Source organism: Phasianus colchicus, chromosome 15, assembly GCF_987193195.1.
Source record: "Phasianus colchicus chromosome 15, bPhaCol1.hap1.1, whole genome shotgun sequence".
NCBI classification, from domain to species: Eukaryota; Metazoa; Chordata; class Aves; order Galliformes; family Phasianidae; genus Phasianus; species Phasianus colchicus.
In genome coordinates this window covers 4,172,935-4,188,616 of record NC_143450.1, presented here as the reverse complement: position 1 = coordinate 4,188,616, position 15,682 = coordinate 4,172,935, and the positions used below count along the sequence as shown (strand labels likewise).

General features: G+C 45.4%; 1 protein-coding gene and 1 long non-coding RNA gene across 4 annotated transcripts in view; both read left to right on the top strand.

The window, feature by feature from the left end:
- KCNIP1 (potassium voltage-gated channel interacting protein 1) overlaps window positions 1-15,682 on the top strand; it is a 299,615-nt gene that overhangs the window by 148,314 nt on the left and 135,619 nt on the right. The window lies entirely within an intron of this gene.
- Window positions 7,658-11,504, top strand: LOC149915880 (uncharacterized). The gene is made up of 3 exons (XR_016471319.1): window positions 7,658-7,783; window positions 8,120-8,300; window positions 10,577-11,504. It is a non-coding gene; the product is annotated as an uncharacterized LOC149915880 (long non-coding RNA).

Genomic DNA, 15,682 nt, shown 5'->3' with positions numbered 1-15,682 from the left:
CTCTGCTGCGTCTGAGATGAGTATTGCGTGTTGCTGGGAAAGATGTCAGCTGCCTGGTACCAAGTCATTTGTTACATCTTCTTATAATTCTTAGCATCAGTTCAACCTTTTCTCAGAAAAGTCTGGCTTACTTCTTTAATCATGAGGCAGTCTTCATACAGATCCTCTGCCAGTAATACATGCGTATGTACCTCCTGGTAATTTGACAGGAATTACATTTGCATAGCTCTGAAGATTAGGAAGATTACATGTCTTAATTACGTTCAGTATTTTCATTATTTTTTGTCCTCCTGGTGGAGTAGGAAGCCCCACTCACTTTTTCAGATAATGTCCTTCTGGCATTTGTTACGATGATGTGATGAAACATGGCAGACCTGGTTGTGACTGCTAGTGTCAGAGTGGGGAGAAGGAAGGACAGCCACGTCCACTGCCACAGGGCCACATGTCTGGGCTGGCTGCAGACTTTGGCATGTTTTCTGAGCTCACCTCTCTCCTATCCTCCATCACTCAGGTTTTGAATCCCAAGAAGCGTACAGGAGGAGATAGGGTTATATAGAAGGTAGGAGAGGATAATGAGAGCAGTGCAGACCTGCTGAATGTGCTCACCCATCTGCATTTCTCCCTGTGACTGCCCCCCTTTTTGCAGGGGCTGAGGCTGAAGAGGTGGACATCTTTGGCCAACAGTTACGGTAGCACATCTCTGACTGCTGAAAACGAGCTACTATTCACTACACTACTTTTACTCCCAGAAATAACTGTGCAATATTAACAAATGCTAACTAATATTAGCAGTTACCATGCTTGTGATTGCTGTTGTGATCCATCATCTGACAGCCATGGCAGCCCCTCAGGGAGGGGCTTGGGGACGTGGAACACTGATCTAATCTCTCATTACTCCTGTGGCAACTTCAGCATTTTTACATTTATCAGCTCTTAGCTTCATTTAACCTAGATTTGCAGCTTTGAAGGACATGTTGTTGGGTTTGCCAAGCCTGACTTAGCCCTGCTGTACCTTTTAAAGAGTTTATTGGTTTGTAATGTATTAATTCAGAGAGATTATTGTTCATAGCCTTCTTGAATTACATGTACAGTGCTGCTGGGTCATTTCAGATAACTGTAGATTGCAAATGCAGCTGGCAGTGTTCTAGGCAAACACATGGATGTGGGCAGTGAATTCCTGCTCTCTCTTACGATCAATAAAGTAAATTTTTACTGGTTTTTAGTCCTTAAGGCTCAATATCACTAAAATAAGGTCAGGTTGGCAGTGAATAGAACACAAGGAATCTCTGGGGAAAGGATTTTTTTTTTTTTTTTTTTTTTCTGAAGGAATGAACTCGTTATCCTTGAAATAATTATTTTGATAGACTCCCTGTGGTCTACTGGAGATGTGTGTGGGTTTGCATTCATGCTGCTGAATTAGGTAGATATCCATCAGCTCTGGTTAAACATGTCATCTGCTGTTGCCTTTCCAGGTGCCAAAGTCTATCAACATTTAATGTGGCTTAATAAAGGAGCTTTTGCTATGCTCATGCTTCTCCTGGGCTGAGCAATGAGATGTGCCCATAATATTCGGCATAGCAGCCTGACATTTAAATGTCATTTAAGAGCCTTTTCTTGAGCTGGTACCATCTCCAGAGGGACATGTTTTATTACTGAGACGGCCTCATGAATACTTGGGTAATATGACTGCAATTTCGAGTCCTTGCCACAGTTTTGTTCTACAAAGAGAGGATTTAAAACCGATCGCTCCCAGGATCTGCATAATGTGGGGAGTGGGTGATGCAGGGTTCAGCAGTGCTGTGTGCACGGGCTGTGGGGACAGGCCTTGTTTTTCAAGCACTTCAATTGCTATTGAGAAAAATCTGCTCAACACGTCATTCTTGAGCAATAAGAAATGAAACCACAGCAGCTCATCCTGTGAGCACAGGACGGGTGTCCTCAGTGACCACGCAGCACAAAAGTCTGCATGTGTGTGGGTCAGAATCGCCTTTGGAAGAGAGCTGTGAAGGGAAATGGTAGAGGAGCGACGTCTGCAGGTTGCTGGCCACTATGGGATGGCTTGCAGACCTGCTCCAGGTCCTTGCACTTGAGCAGAGGTCACTGCAGTGGGACTTGCAGCAGGGCTGCATGCATCCCTTGCCCCTGTTTTCTCTCTGGGTTCTGCCAGCTGGGCAGTTCCATGAGCAATAGGCTGTTCAGAGTTTCTTAGCTTTCTTCTTCTAATATTGCAGCAAAACAATGTGGGCTCCATGGCATGGAAATATGTGATAGAGCCCAGAGCAAAATGTGCCCTTCCTGCTTCCATTCCGCAATATTCTCTTTAATTTTTAATGATTTCCAATTACCCTATGCACGAGGCTTTGGAATACTCCATAATGTTTGCACATTTGGTGATGTCATCTTTTTCAAGGCTGAGATTATCATGTTAGATGTTGCCCTGATAGTTTGAAGTCCTTTATAAATGAATTACACTGCTTTGAAACATCTGAAAAAAGCATGCTCTGCACTTGACCACAACTGTTCCTTTCTGAGGTGATAATCAAGTAGTGATAGGATTGATAGTATCATTGTTTGAGGTTTGGAATCAAATTGAGGAAGAAAAGAATTGAACATAGGTATGCACTCATGTTTCAGACAGCTGTTTTATCTTAGGAAGACCTTTGGCCCCCGTTCCAATGGAGAGCAAATGCATTATACTGATCAAGCCTGATCAAAAATGCAAGCTACAAGAGTGAAACCAAAGGAATCAACCCAGCACTCTTCCTATAATAACCAAATAGTGTCAGCGTGGCCAAGTGAACGCTTCCAGGTGTAGGGCTGTGCTGGTACCGGTGCTGCTGGGCTGTTGCTGTGTGGGGCTGTCTGAAAACTTACAAGTGAGTTCCTTGGTTTCAGTCTTTCCATCCATAAATGCACATGAATGATAACCAGGAATTCTCACTCTGGTTCAAAAATACTTATAAAATGTACCAATTTTCTTGTCTGCCTGGGGCAAACGGCATCTGTTCCTGTATATGACACTATTAATTCCATACTAAACCAAGATCTAATGAATAAAATTGTTATAGGATGTAGGGTGTTGGCACAGATGCAAAGGGGAAGGAGAGGACAGCAGGAAGGTTGGGGAGTTCTGAATGTCTGAGAAAGGAAGAGCTTGAGAATGTATCTGTTTGATTTCTTCTTGTTTATTCCAGCTGTGCAGTCATTTTTAACACCCCAACAGTTGTAGGTGAATGTGATCCGTATTCACCCTGTTCTCAGTGACACTGCAGGTGGATAACCTTTTCCACCATTCCCCTCCCGTATTCTGATTTGCACTGGCACTATCAAAATATAACTATTCACTCCGGTGCCATCTATGCTGAGCAGAATTGCAGATCGCTGTCCTGAAGGCAATTCAAAGAAACACTGTGCTGTATACTTTTTAATCATCTTCTTGTTGCTTTTATTACCACTAGCAGCAACTGCGTGCACCTTTAATCTGGTGATACTTAGTGCTGCGAGGGGAAGGGTCGGGGCAGAATACTTAACAGCACAGGAATGGCTGCCTGGAACCAGAGTAATGAGGTATTAGCATGTGAATTAATTTTGTATTCGGGTGAACTTGAGACCTCTGTGAGCTTATAGGGGTACAATTAAGAAGCAGATCTAGTGCTGCAGATCCAGAAGTTAAAGCAGCTGTATTCCATTTACGGAGGTGAAACAAGGAGCAAAAAAGCATTTTGCTGCCAGCACCTGCAGGATGACAGGAGGTCAGAGCGATGCACAGTACATGCACCTCTGAGCCATGTCTAAATTAGCCTTGATTCCGAGCTCACCCCTCCTCATTAAATAGCATCTTGTTCATATTTCTCTGCTAAAGCTTGAGGCTTCAGGACGGTCAGAATTCCAGGTGCTTCAGAAGTCAGTGCTGTGCCAATCACTGGGATGCCCAATCTGGTGGGCACCCATTGCTCACTGGTGTAAGAGAAGTCCTCTGCTCAGTTCTTCCAGCTGCCCTCTGGGGAATTCACCTCTAGGTGAATTTTTAACTGCCATGTTCTTTGTTAGTTGATTTTATTCCTGGTTTCCTGTTCTGTTCGATAATAATTTGCAAAGGCTGGGCTTGCCGGGATGAATTCATTCTGCATAATTAATCTTGCATACATTAGCGATGTAAAAGTTGTGTGCTGTGACTGAGCTCGTCAGGGAGGCTCTCGGTTCTGCTTGGAAGAGATGCAGCTCAGAGCCAGCCTGCATCCCACCTCCCTTGGACACCTATTTCAGTACGAGATGAATCACACGCTTTTCTTCTCCTTTGTGTAGAAAGAGCCTGGATGACTCACAGACGCCAGCAAAGTGCTTTTAAATGTTACATGTCCTGGTTAAGCTCACCTCTGTGAGCTCCTTTAGAAGCTGCAGAGGAAAACAGGCATTTTCGGAGACCAACTCAATTGTTTTGAGACAATGAGTGCTGCTTGGTTAGCTCTCAGCTGGTGGAAAAGGCAGCAAAGTGTGGCTGGTATGCAGAAAAGTGAATCGGATGTGAGTTAAAATATAACAAATGGGTTTAAGAAATGGAAGATACAGTTTGCATTTCCCTGTAAAGATGGTCCCCTTTCAGCTGTGCAAAGAGCAGCCCCAAGATATTATCCAGTAATGACACATCTGGGAGAGCTGGCTGAGCATTCCCCATTTAAGCTATTTTCTTAAGAGAAAATGTAGCCCCCAGACAAAATGAAATGATACCCCAGAACTTCATTTTTACTATCAGATATTCTACCTACCATGCTTGGATCTACATCTTTTTTCTACATGGCTCAAAGCACTTCATGTTGCATAGGAACTAGCTGGAACTCCCATGCAGCTGTGTGTCGGCCTGTTGAGCTGTAGCTCAAGATGCCTCAATTTTGATAGTTGAAGGCCAACACTGACCTCATCTGCAGGGTGCTCCCTGCCAGCATCCAGGTTTTGGGGGTATATGCAGAACTGGGGCCCAGGGCCTTTCAGGAGGAAACATCCCTGCTGGGGCTGGTAGCTGTTTGTGTGCAGAGCCAGCGTGTCCGGGGGGATCAGAGAATGGGTTGGCTTGGAAGGGACCCTAAAGATCACCAAGTTCCAACCTCCCTGCCACAGGCAGGGCCAGCAACCTGCAGATTTGGTACCAGACCAGGCTGCCTAGGGCCCCATCCAACCTGGCACCTGCAGGGACGAGGCATTCACAGCCTCTTTGGGCAGCCTGTGCCAGCACCTCACCACTCTTTCTGTAAAGAACTTTCCCCTCACATCCAAAATTTCCCCCTGACATCCAGGTTAGGATGGATGGAAAACCACAGGACCAGGCTGAAAGCCGAATTCACTGGATGTTTCACCTCTACTAGTGAGTCTGGTTACCAGTTCCTTTTGCTCAAAGCAGTACCTCTGGAGGATGTACTCACTGCAACACTAAATCTGTTGCACCAGTGTAGCAGCATCATTTCAAGGGAAAATTGGGGTGTTCGTTAGAGGGGAGCAGGCTGAAGTGAGAGGCACCCACAGCCCCTGAGGAAAATGCAGTTAAATGATTTCAGCCTGTAAATATAAAAACCAACCAATTTAAGTTCCCAAGTTGTTTTGCTTATTTTATCCTGACCTCTGCGCTACATTTGCCTCTGCACTGCAACTCAGGACTTGCTGTCTGCAATCCATCTGTCAAAGCCATCGCATTGATTTACGCCCCTGCTGCTCGTGTCCGATTTATCTCCCCTGTGAGCACCGTGGCGGTTCTCTTCCAATGTTGTGACTTTTTTATTATGGGAATTTGTCTTGGACTTGAATTGTCTGTGACTACGTGGCAGCATGCTTGCTTGTTGCTGGAGAGGAGAAGCTTGTCGGGTCTGTGAGTCCCCCTGCCCAGAGCATGATGAACAGAGCACATGCTGAGCGTGGCTGTCAGCTCCATGCCTGCCTCGGAAGCTCTGCCACTATGTACATAGAGTTTACAAAGGCAAAGAGGAAGAAGAAAACATTCTTCTTATCATGACAGATCAGTTCAGGGTGCTGTTTCCAACTCTGTAATGCTCTTAGTGCTGTTTCTAACAAAAATGTTTTAATCTCTGTGGCAGCCTAAATGCACCTGATAGACTATCTGCTGTCTCTGGCTTCTGTAGAGAAAATAATTTTACTGTTACCATCAATAATTCTGTTTCCACTAAAAGCTCTTCAACATTATTCACAGGAATCGAAATGTAGATCCGGAGGCAGGGCAAACTGCTGTGAATGGAAGTGGCTGTGACTCCTGGCTCTGCAGGACCAGGTTTCTGCATCCTGCGGGTGCCCCGTGGCCACCGACTTCCATGAGAACGCAGTGGTCGTGGAGGCTGCAGAGATGGGAAAGGCACAGCCCAGGGAAAAAGTGCTTCGTAATGCTCTGAAGGGCTCCTGGCACTTCAAAATGCTGCCAAGTGACTCAGGCATTGCTTTGTTTTTTTAGTTGCTTTGCCATCTGAAGAACACAGCGCGGTCGGAGGGGCTCCTGAGGTAAAAGGTGCCACTCCTTGCATTTCACTGAACACGGGGGGAGATTGAAAATGCACTTGGTAAACTGGTAGAAATTAGCAGCAGGAGGGGAGGGGAGAGCCCTGCCCCAAAGGGGGAAGGGGCACCCAGCCCTGACTTCAGGCAGGCTCACCCCTTTCCAAATCTGCCCACGCCTTTTTCCTGCAGGGCAGCAAGGATGCACAGCCTGCAGTCTTCACTGGTCACCTGCTTGAGTGCATGCCCTGGGCTCAGCTTGGGGCTCACTGGGTCACAGGGCCCTGATCACAGTAAGACCTGGGGCAGAAGGCAGTGCTTCCCGCCTGCCTGCCTTTTGGGAAATTGGTGTGATTCTTCTTTCTTTTTTTTCCCCTTTTCTGTTGGTGTGTCAATGCACACTCCTATCTTTGCGCTTGCAAGGAGGAAGCTGCAGATCGTGCATCAGGCTCGGCTGTTTCCAAAAGCAATTATAAAAGATAAAAAAGGATGCCCAAAAGGGAAGACCTACAAGAAAACTGCAAAATGAATGGGGAGGGAGAAAACTGCATAACAAGAGAAACACATCCTAGCTAATTATTGGAAAGCCTCTGATTTTCAAAGAGTACTGTCTTTTAATGGGGGAAAAAAGTGTTGTTTGTTGTCATTTAATTCAGTGCAGTTCCAAGATGGTAATTAGCGTGCGGCGGTAGGACAGTGCTCCTCATCTCTTACCTACACCTCTAATTTCCTAATTTCTCTGTCAAGCTGTTTTGTTTAAATTAGCCTGTTTAGTTGAAGAGTTTGTGCCTCGTCATTATTGTCTGTAGTGCCTTATTAGACTGTCTCTCTGTAATGATCACAGCTAACAATATCTTCAGCTTTAGATCTGTTGCTATTCCCTGATCTAAAGCAACGATCATTTTCTGTGCATAAGGAATTTTTCTATCCATTTCATTATGCTGGATGATATCCTTCTATGGATAATAAGAGTTTTAGCATGGACCATTTCTCTCCAAACAGCTTGATCTATACAGAAGATGCTGTAGAAGCCATGAGCTTGGGTTTTAATTGGACATAAGGCAGAGCACACAGGTGCAGCCCTCCTGCCAGTCCCCATATCCCACACCTCCTGCACATTGTGGAGATGCAGTGTGACAGTGAAATGCATTTTTAATGCGCCTGCTTCACGTGTTCTGTGCATCACTAACACTTCTAAACTCTGAAAGCAGTAACGCCGAAAGGAGAGAAAGTTGCCAAAGTACAAAGTGCTCACCAATGTTTCCTGTCACAGATTTAATATTTCTCTGAGGTATTACAGCTCTTGTAAAGCAAGATCCTTCCCTTCCCTTCCCTTCCCTTCCCTTCCCTTCCCTTCCCTTCCCTTCCCTTCCCTTCCCTTCCCTTCCCTTCCCTTCCCTTCCCTTCCCTTCCCTTCCCTTCCCTTCCCTTCCCTTCCCTTCCCTTCCCTTCCCTTCCCTTCCCTTCCCTTCCCTTCCCTTCCCTTCCCTTCCCTTCCCTTCCCTTCCCTTCCCTTCCCTTCCCCTGTTATTCCTTTTCAAGAATGAGCCTATAATTCAGTAACTGAATAATAACTGTCACATTTCCTGAGAGCACCAACCTTATTTATGGCTTTGCCCCTGGGCAGGAGGAAGCGAGGAGCTGCTGACAAAGACCCAGCTAGCTATTTGTGTCGGATTTCATTTTAGGGAAGGAGCATCTTGGCCTGCTTTAGTGGTCTCTGAAGCAGTGCCAAGAGCACAGGATGCAGGGATTGAGGTCCTCGGGGATCCACAGCGTGCTGCAGGTCATGCCTTTACTGAGACAAGGTGGGCAACACTTAGATTTAAGGATCCAATGCATACTGGGGTGGGGAATGACAATTAGCTGAAGAGGGACTCATGCCAACGGATGGAGGATGTCCTCACATCTCAGCAGATGGAGATTTGGGCATGGCACCCTCTGCTTCATCTGCAGTGTCTGGGGCTTGTATCCTCTCTTGTACATTCAGAGGCTTAGGCTAAACGTTGAAGATCTAAAGTGAGTTTAAATGTTTTAGTGGTTAATAACAAGACAAGAAGCAGTGCTTCAGGTTAGTGGAACCATCTGCAAGAAGTAACCTGGCAGGGTCAGACTCTCCTCTGTTTTTATGAAGGCTTCCTGGATAAACTCAGTTATTTATGGATGTGATTTGCATTCTTGAGCATATGGAGATGGCTCAAGGATGTGATATACTGTTGTGCTTGGCACTGTCAAAACTGAGCTTATCAAGGATAAGAGGGTACAAAAGGCATCAACCACTTACAGAGGTGTGCAGGCTGCTCTTCAGCACAAAGCCTAAAGAGGCTTCGGGTGGGTATTTCATTTCTCTGGATGAGTTGTTGCTGGGAAAATAATCTTTGCATCTTGATGCCATGAGTGAGGGGCCAGGCTGTCCCAGTGGGAGGCTGAGCAGCTCGAGGCATCTCCAGCAGCTGGGCACAGGCAGCCTTGTGCATGGAGCCTTGCTCTGTGCTGGGATAACCCCTGCACTTCATTTGTCAGCATCACCACAGAATCATTAAAGTTGGAAAAGACCTCTGTGATCATCCAGTCCAACCATCCACCCACCACCAACACTGCCATACTAAATACTAAAATGTCTCTAAGTGCTTCATCTGCCCTTCCTTTAAACACCTCCAGGGATGATGACTCCACCACCTCCCTGGACAACCTGTGCCAATGTATTACACTCTTTCCAAGAAGAAATTCTTCCTAATATCCTCCCCTGGTGCAACTTGAGGCCATTCCCTCTAGTCCTATCACTATTTTGAAGATAGAGCTTACCAGCCAGAATAGCACTAGATGCTAATTATTTAAGTTCACAATGGCCAATACAGAAATTATTAAAAGCAGTTAAACACTGATTTCCCTTGCTTAACGATGCAGGAGACAAAGAAAACACTTCTACCAGAATGTGGCTGGAGTGCTGCCTCCAGTTTCTGTGCCCTGGGAGAAATGTTTCCCCCTTAAACAGTGATTTAAACAAAGACTCTACCAGGGACTTCAGCAGTGTTAATACTTACAGACTTATGATGAGTAAGAGTATATCTATCTGTTAGCTCCTGTTTCTCTGAGGTGCTGTGCTCAGTGTAGAACTGAAGCTGAGACCATAGCTGAGCTGTAGGAATTCTATGGTCCATGACTGGAATTTCCCACTGATGTTGTGCAAAATGTAAGTAATTCTATTTCTTTCTGTAAGTGCTGTGAAATTGCAGCTTCCATCTCTCTGACTGAGACTCCTTGTGGAAATACTTCTCCTTGGCTAGATTTATAATGCTGTATTGTCACAGCCATATTATAGCCAATGTAAAATGTTTTTCGTGATGTAAGATGCACAGAAATCCTTGTGAAGTGATTTGGATACACCTTGCTGAGTTGTTTAACTTGATTAAGCATCTGTGGGCATTGGGAAGAGAAATTGGCAAGAGCTGGGTGCCAGGCTTTGTGAGGTCCCACGCATCACCTGCTGCTCACAGTGCTGCTCAGGGGCGAGAGTGGAACTCATCAGTATGAGCACTGCTGCTGAGCCACTGTGCCTTGCTCCTTGAGTATCTTCTCTGCATCAGCACAGCGAAGTGGTACTGGCACCTTGTGACACTGAGTGCCAGAAGCTCATTCTGCATTGTGGCACTGACCTTCTTCAGGCTTAGATTTACAGCTGTCACACTGAGCTTGGTCACTGGTGTGATAAAAGCTCCGAAAGTGGACAAGCAAAGTTTGCAGCTTCTGTGTAGGTTTGGTGAGAGGAGCTAATCTGTAAATAGTGACCCCATCAGAGCACGGTGAGTAACTTGGAATGGGAGCCAGTGCCAAGGGCAGTGGGACCATCCTGCAGGGGCTGCACTGTGCCCACGGGCTGTGAGAGTAGTTGTGCCCACACCAGTGCCTGCTGGCAGCACAGCTTGTGGCATTACTGTGCCAGCAGCAGCTTTGTCTTCTCTGGATGCTGGTATAGATGATGAACCAGGCTCTTCTGCTCTGTAACTGTGCTAGTTCTGATGCTCTAAACGCTAACAGTAAGAAACACTAAAAACAAAAATGCCAACAATTTATCCCTTTTTAGAATGATCTCACCTTAAAATGAAGATTGTCGGTGCCAGAAGTGAAGACAACATAGAAGAGAAGGCCTCACAGCTCAGCAGGCTGCTTGGTCTTCAGAAGGTCTCTCAGAGGTAGCAGTGTAATAATAGAAGGACTCACGGTTGCACACAGCAAGACTGGTTTCTCCCATCTGAAAACAAATCAGACATCCGTGTATAAATGTGGGAAAGCATCTTCCTCCTGCCTCCTTCTTGAGAACCAAGAACCTGCTTCCAGAGCTGGCTGACTGACTGTGTTAGACAGCAGTGTGATTCAGATGAAAGATCATCTGACATTTTAAATATCTGTAAGTTTAATGTAACAGGTAAAGACTGTCTCGCAGGGATATTATATCTATGGAGTCACAGTTTTACGAGGTGATTATAACGCAAGCAATTGACTGCCATGTGGAGTATGTGCTAAATGATATTGTGAATGATAATGATGGTTCACTTGGCAGCCTGACAGGTCTCTGATCCATTTATAACTGCAGAGAATCAGGGAGGCACGAGCTGCTGCCAGATGGCACTGCCAATACTCTGGGATGGAGTGGCACAGCTCTGCACCTTGCAGCACAGCACTTGGTGCCCTGCAGGTGTACAGGGTTGTGAGAGGTGGTCACAGACTCAAATTCTGCTCTGGGCTGCCCAGTGTTGTGCTGCAGTGCTCGTGCTGCACTGCTGGCAAAGGGCTGTGCCAAGGCTGGAGGAATGGGGCTGTGTCCTGCTTGTAGTCTGCTTGCAAGGAAACAGCACAGAACTGGGCCCTGGCTCTGCTGCCTGTGCTCAGAGTTGTTCCTCTCTGACTTTATGTGTTTGGTCCATCCACAATGTTTGCATGGAAACCACACTACTGTTCATGCATTGGGAAAAAAAGAAAATCAGATCAGTCCTTTTTTACCTGGTGTAACATTGTCCCTGCTCCCTGCCTTAAGTCCCCTTAGATAATGCAAAGCACAAATATTTCTTTGACAAAGATGTCCTTATTTATCAATAATATTGTTGCAGCTTTTATTGCTTTCTGTCACAAAGTATTGGTCTGGCTTTTTTTTTTTTTTTTTTTTCAGTCCACAGAAAAAGAGAGGGTTCAAAAAATATATATAAACTTGGTAGGAGCCTCATTAACTGCAAACAAGAAAGCAAAGAATCACGTGCACCTAGAGCAGAGGGGTTGTGCCTGTATCTCTGCTTCCTGGAGCAGCTGCTGGAATTTCAAGCACAGCATCAAACCAGCAGTGCTCAGCATCACCCTGCAGATGAGAATTAGCCCCGTTCCTCTTGCACGATGCTGAGCTAGAATCACAGCATTTCTTCACTCTCATTACTTCCATGGCTTTCTGTGGATGCTAAGACCTGACTTTCCTAACTCCTTTCTGTGTGGCACAAAAGGACGTGCCCTGTCAGTGGGACCTGACAGCACAGCCATCCCACACCTGCTGGCTGCATCACCCCTCACCAGCTTCTGCTGCAGACAATGCCTCAACACAGAGAAAATCCTAAACTGCAGCTCCTCAGGTCCAGTGCAGGGAAAAAGAGCAAGAGACCATTTCAGAGATTCATCTGGGAAATTATCCCGGAGCAGCTAATTTAATGTTAATGGCTTTTTTTTTTCTTTTTTTCTTTTTTTTTTTTTTTTTTTTTGAGCCAGCATCACTGTGAGATGATATTTGACCATCCCTTCCCCATGCAGAATGAGTGGGTTTTGCTTTGGAATTCATCTGCTGTGCAGTCAGTGGTGGGGGTAACAAGTCACCAAGACCAGGAAATATTTCTCTTTTGGATTGCAGTCCCTCTCAGGGACCGAAGGCCTTACTGAATCCTTCTGGTAACTTCTGTAGGGCAGCAACATGGTCCAGGGGTCAAGGGTTTGCACCTGGCTGCTCCCATCCACCATGGCTCCGTGGCTATGCTGAGCTCATAGACTCTGATGTTTGTACAGAGAAACACAGCTTGGTGTAGGGAGTCCAGATGGAGTGTTTTCCAGGTTATGACACTGTCTGCAATACCCACTCTTGCCACCTCCAGGTTTCTTTGAACATTCATTGAACCCAGTGGTATTCTGAGACTTGGCATCTAACAGAAAATAGACTGAAACAGATTAGAAGAAAACACATTTGCAATCAGAATGACCCCAATGCATAACATGTGCTTCCTCCATGTCTCAAGAGGAGTGGTGATACAGGCACACTGCTGACATGTTGAGATCACACCGACAGTCTCTTTCTCTCCTGCCTGAAAGTGATGCTAAATCACTCTTCTTATCTTCTGAGCTAGTCTGAAAGCTACAGCTAAGGAATAGAGGAAACGTTATATCCAGCCAACACAGGTTCTGTAAGATCTAATTACTTCTTTCTGCATGCACGAGGCAAAGGACAACAGTTCTCACTAATTTTAATTCTACATACATACTTATGTACCCGTAGATCTTTTATTTCCCATTTAATGCTTTCTTAGCTGTGACAACCTCTTGATAGAGATTTGTAATTTTCTAACTCTGTGCATAGTTTCAACATAATATTTTGTGGTTTTGAAAACATTTGATACTCTTTTTTCTTCTATCCTTCTTCTCTTGCGGTACAAAAGAAAAGTCAATACGATCACTTCATAGCAGAAAAGTAAATTACTTGATAATGACATTCAGGGAAATACCTTTCTCTTTTTCCTTCATTTTATAGCTAACAATGTTTAAACATTAGCTGGAGATCAAGAGGGAAATAGGAATATACATGAGAGCTGTTGTTGACTCAAGACTCCGCTACCTGCCCAGCCTTCAAAACAGCAATAATCAGTTCCATGGCAAAACCTTTTAGTTTCTGTTTAATCGGAGCTGTAAATACGGCAAGTGTGAGTACTCAGAGTGCAGTCACAGTGGTGTCCCCAGGCAGTCCTTTCTGGAGGCTGAGGGGGGCAAGGAGACCAATGGGACGTTGGCACTGAGTGGCTTTGCAATCGGTGCTCGGTTCCAACTGGACACAGTTTAAGGTTTGTGCTCTGAATAGCTGACTCAGCAATGCTTCAGCCCTTGCTTATCCTTGGTTTTATTGAGAAAGTGCTCTCCTTTAGTATTGTGGCCTCCACTTTAGCTGTAATAGCTACATAAAAAGCGTGATTGATGTTCCTGCTTACGCTATGGGTCTTCCAGCAGGGACACTGGTTTCAAATTGACAGGCTGAGGGAGTTGGGTTTGTTCAGCCTGGAGAAGAGAAGGTTGCGGGGCGACCTCATTGCAGCCTTTCAATATCTGAAGGGAACTTACTCCCAGGAGGGGAGTAAACTCTTCATAAGGGCTGATAATAGCAGGACACGGGGAAATGGTTTTAAGTTAAAAGAGGGAAGATTTAGGTTGGATGTTAGGGGGAAGTTTTTTACTAGGAGGGTGGTTAGGTCCTGGAACAGGCTGCCCAGGGATGTTGTGGATGCCCCGTCCTTGGAGGTGTTCAAGACCAGGTTGGACGAGGCTCTGGGCAACCTGATCTAGTAAAGGTGTATGTTTGGTGGCCCTGCTAGGAAGGGGGGTTGGAACTACATGATCCTTGAGGTCCCCTCCAACCCAGGTCATTCTGTGATTCTGTGATTCCATCACCTGCAGACAAGTCACAGAATCACAGAATGGCCTGGGTTGAAAAGGACCCCAAAGATCATCTAGTTTCAACCCTCCTGTCACAGGCAGGGTCACCAACCACTAGACCAGGCTGCCCAGAGCCAAGTCCTCCCCATCAGCAGCACACAAGTGGGGCCACATTAAGCACCCAAAAGCCAGTGGTGCCAGGATGAAAGCTTCCTATAAACAATTAACTTGATGTCTTGGCTTAAATCCTGTTGAGGCATCATTAGTAGGCAGCCATGCATCAGGGTGCCAATGGAGAGCAAGGACCAGGCTGGGTGGCCGAGCAAAGTGATGGCCCGAATATTTCAGTAAAAGAAAAAGCAAGTGACTTATTATAGTTTTAACTGCAAAAACAGCTGAGTTGCTGTGGCTCAATTTCCAAAAAATTAAAAAATAAATATTATAAAGCTGATACATTTTTTTTTTTCCAATTCTTCAAAGCTTCAACTTAAAACAGGGAGTGGAGGAGGTTGTCCAGGGCAGAGCCAGGTGGTGCTACCAGCAGACTGCTCCCAACCCCATCTATGCTTCATAAGTAGCTTTATTACAAAGATTTACTCCATAATGTAGTGGAGTGTCTGTGTGATTTAGGCCCCGTATTTATATTTGCATGATATATGTCCTCTCGTATCTACTGTTCTTTTACTTACTGCCTGTAGTTAATTCTGTGGATGCTACTTTGAAGTTTGTTTGGGAAATAGAGTAGCTATTACCAGGTAGTGCTCATCACAGAGACTTTTCAAAATTGCTTTTCCAGTTGTGATACATTAAATAATAAAATGACAGCATGCAGCCTGTTTTAAGAATACCCATGCTTGTTTTCTCTGCTATAGTAGCTTCAATTGATTTATTTCACAAGGTTCATCATGTTTTAAAGGATGGGACCATCAATCATGTACCTCAGGCTGTCTCATAAGCAGAATTCAGTTGTGACAATCTGAATGAATACAAATATGTTGCTGAAGCATCCATCCCTGTGTGTGCTGTTGCAAGAGCTGAATGAACAATATTGTTCATTCAGCCTCAAGTTGTGCCTCAAGTTGTGCCAGGGGAGTTTCAGGTTGAATGTTAGAAAAAATTTCTTCTCAGGAAGAGTGGTAAAGTGCTGGAAAGGGCTGCCCAGGGAGGTGGTGGTAGAATCACCATCCCTGGAGGTGTTCAAGAAACGTTTAATGTTGTACCAATGGACATAGTTCAGTGGGGAGATACGGTGATAGATGGATGGTTGAACTGGATGATCTTGGAGATCTTTTCCAACCTTGGTGATTCTGTGATTCATTATAAACCCTTGTAAAGAATCCCTCCCCAGCTTTCCTTTAGGCCTCCCTAGGTACTGGAGGGCCACAAAGAGGTCTGTCCTGGAGCCTTCTCTTCTCCAGGCTGCCCAAGCCCAGCTTCCTCAGCCTGTCATCATAAGACTGCTTTAACCTCTGAGCATCCTCATGGCCTCCTCTAGACTTGCTCCAGCAGTTCCACATCTTTC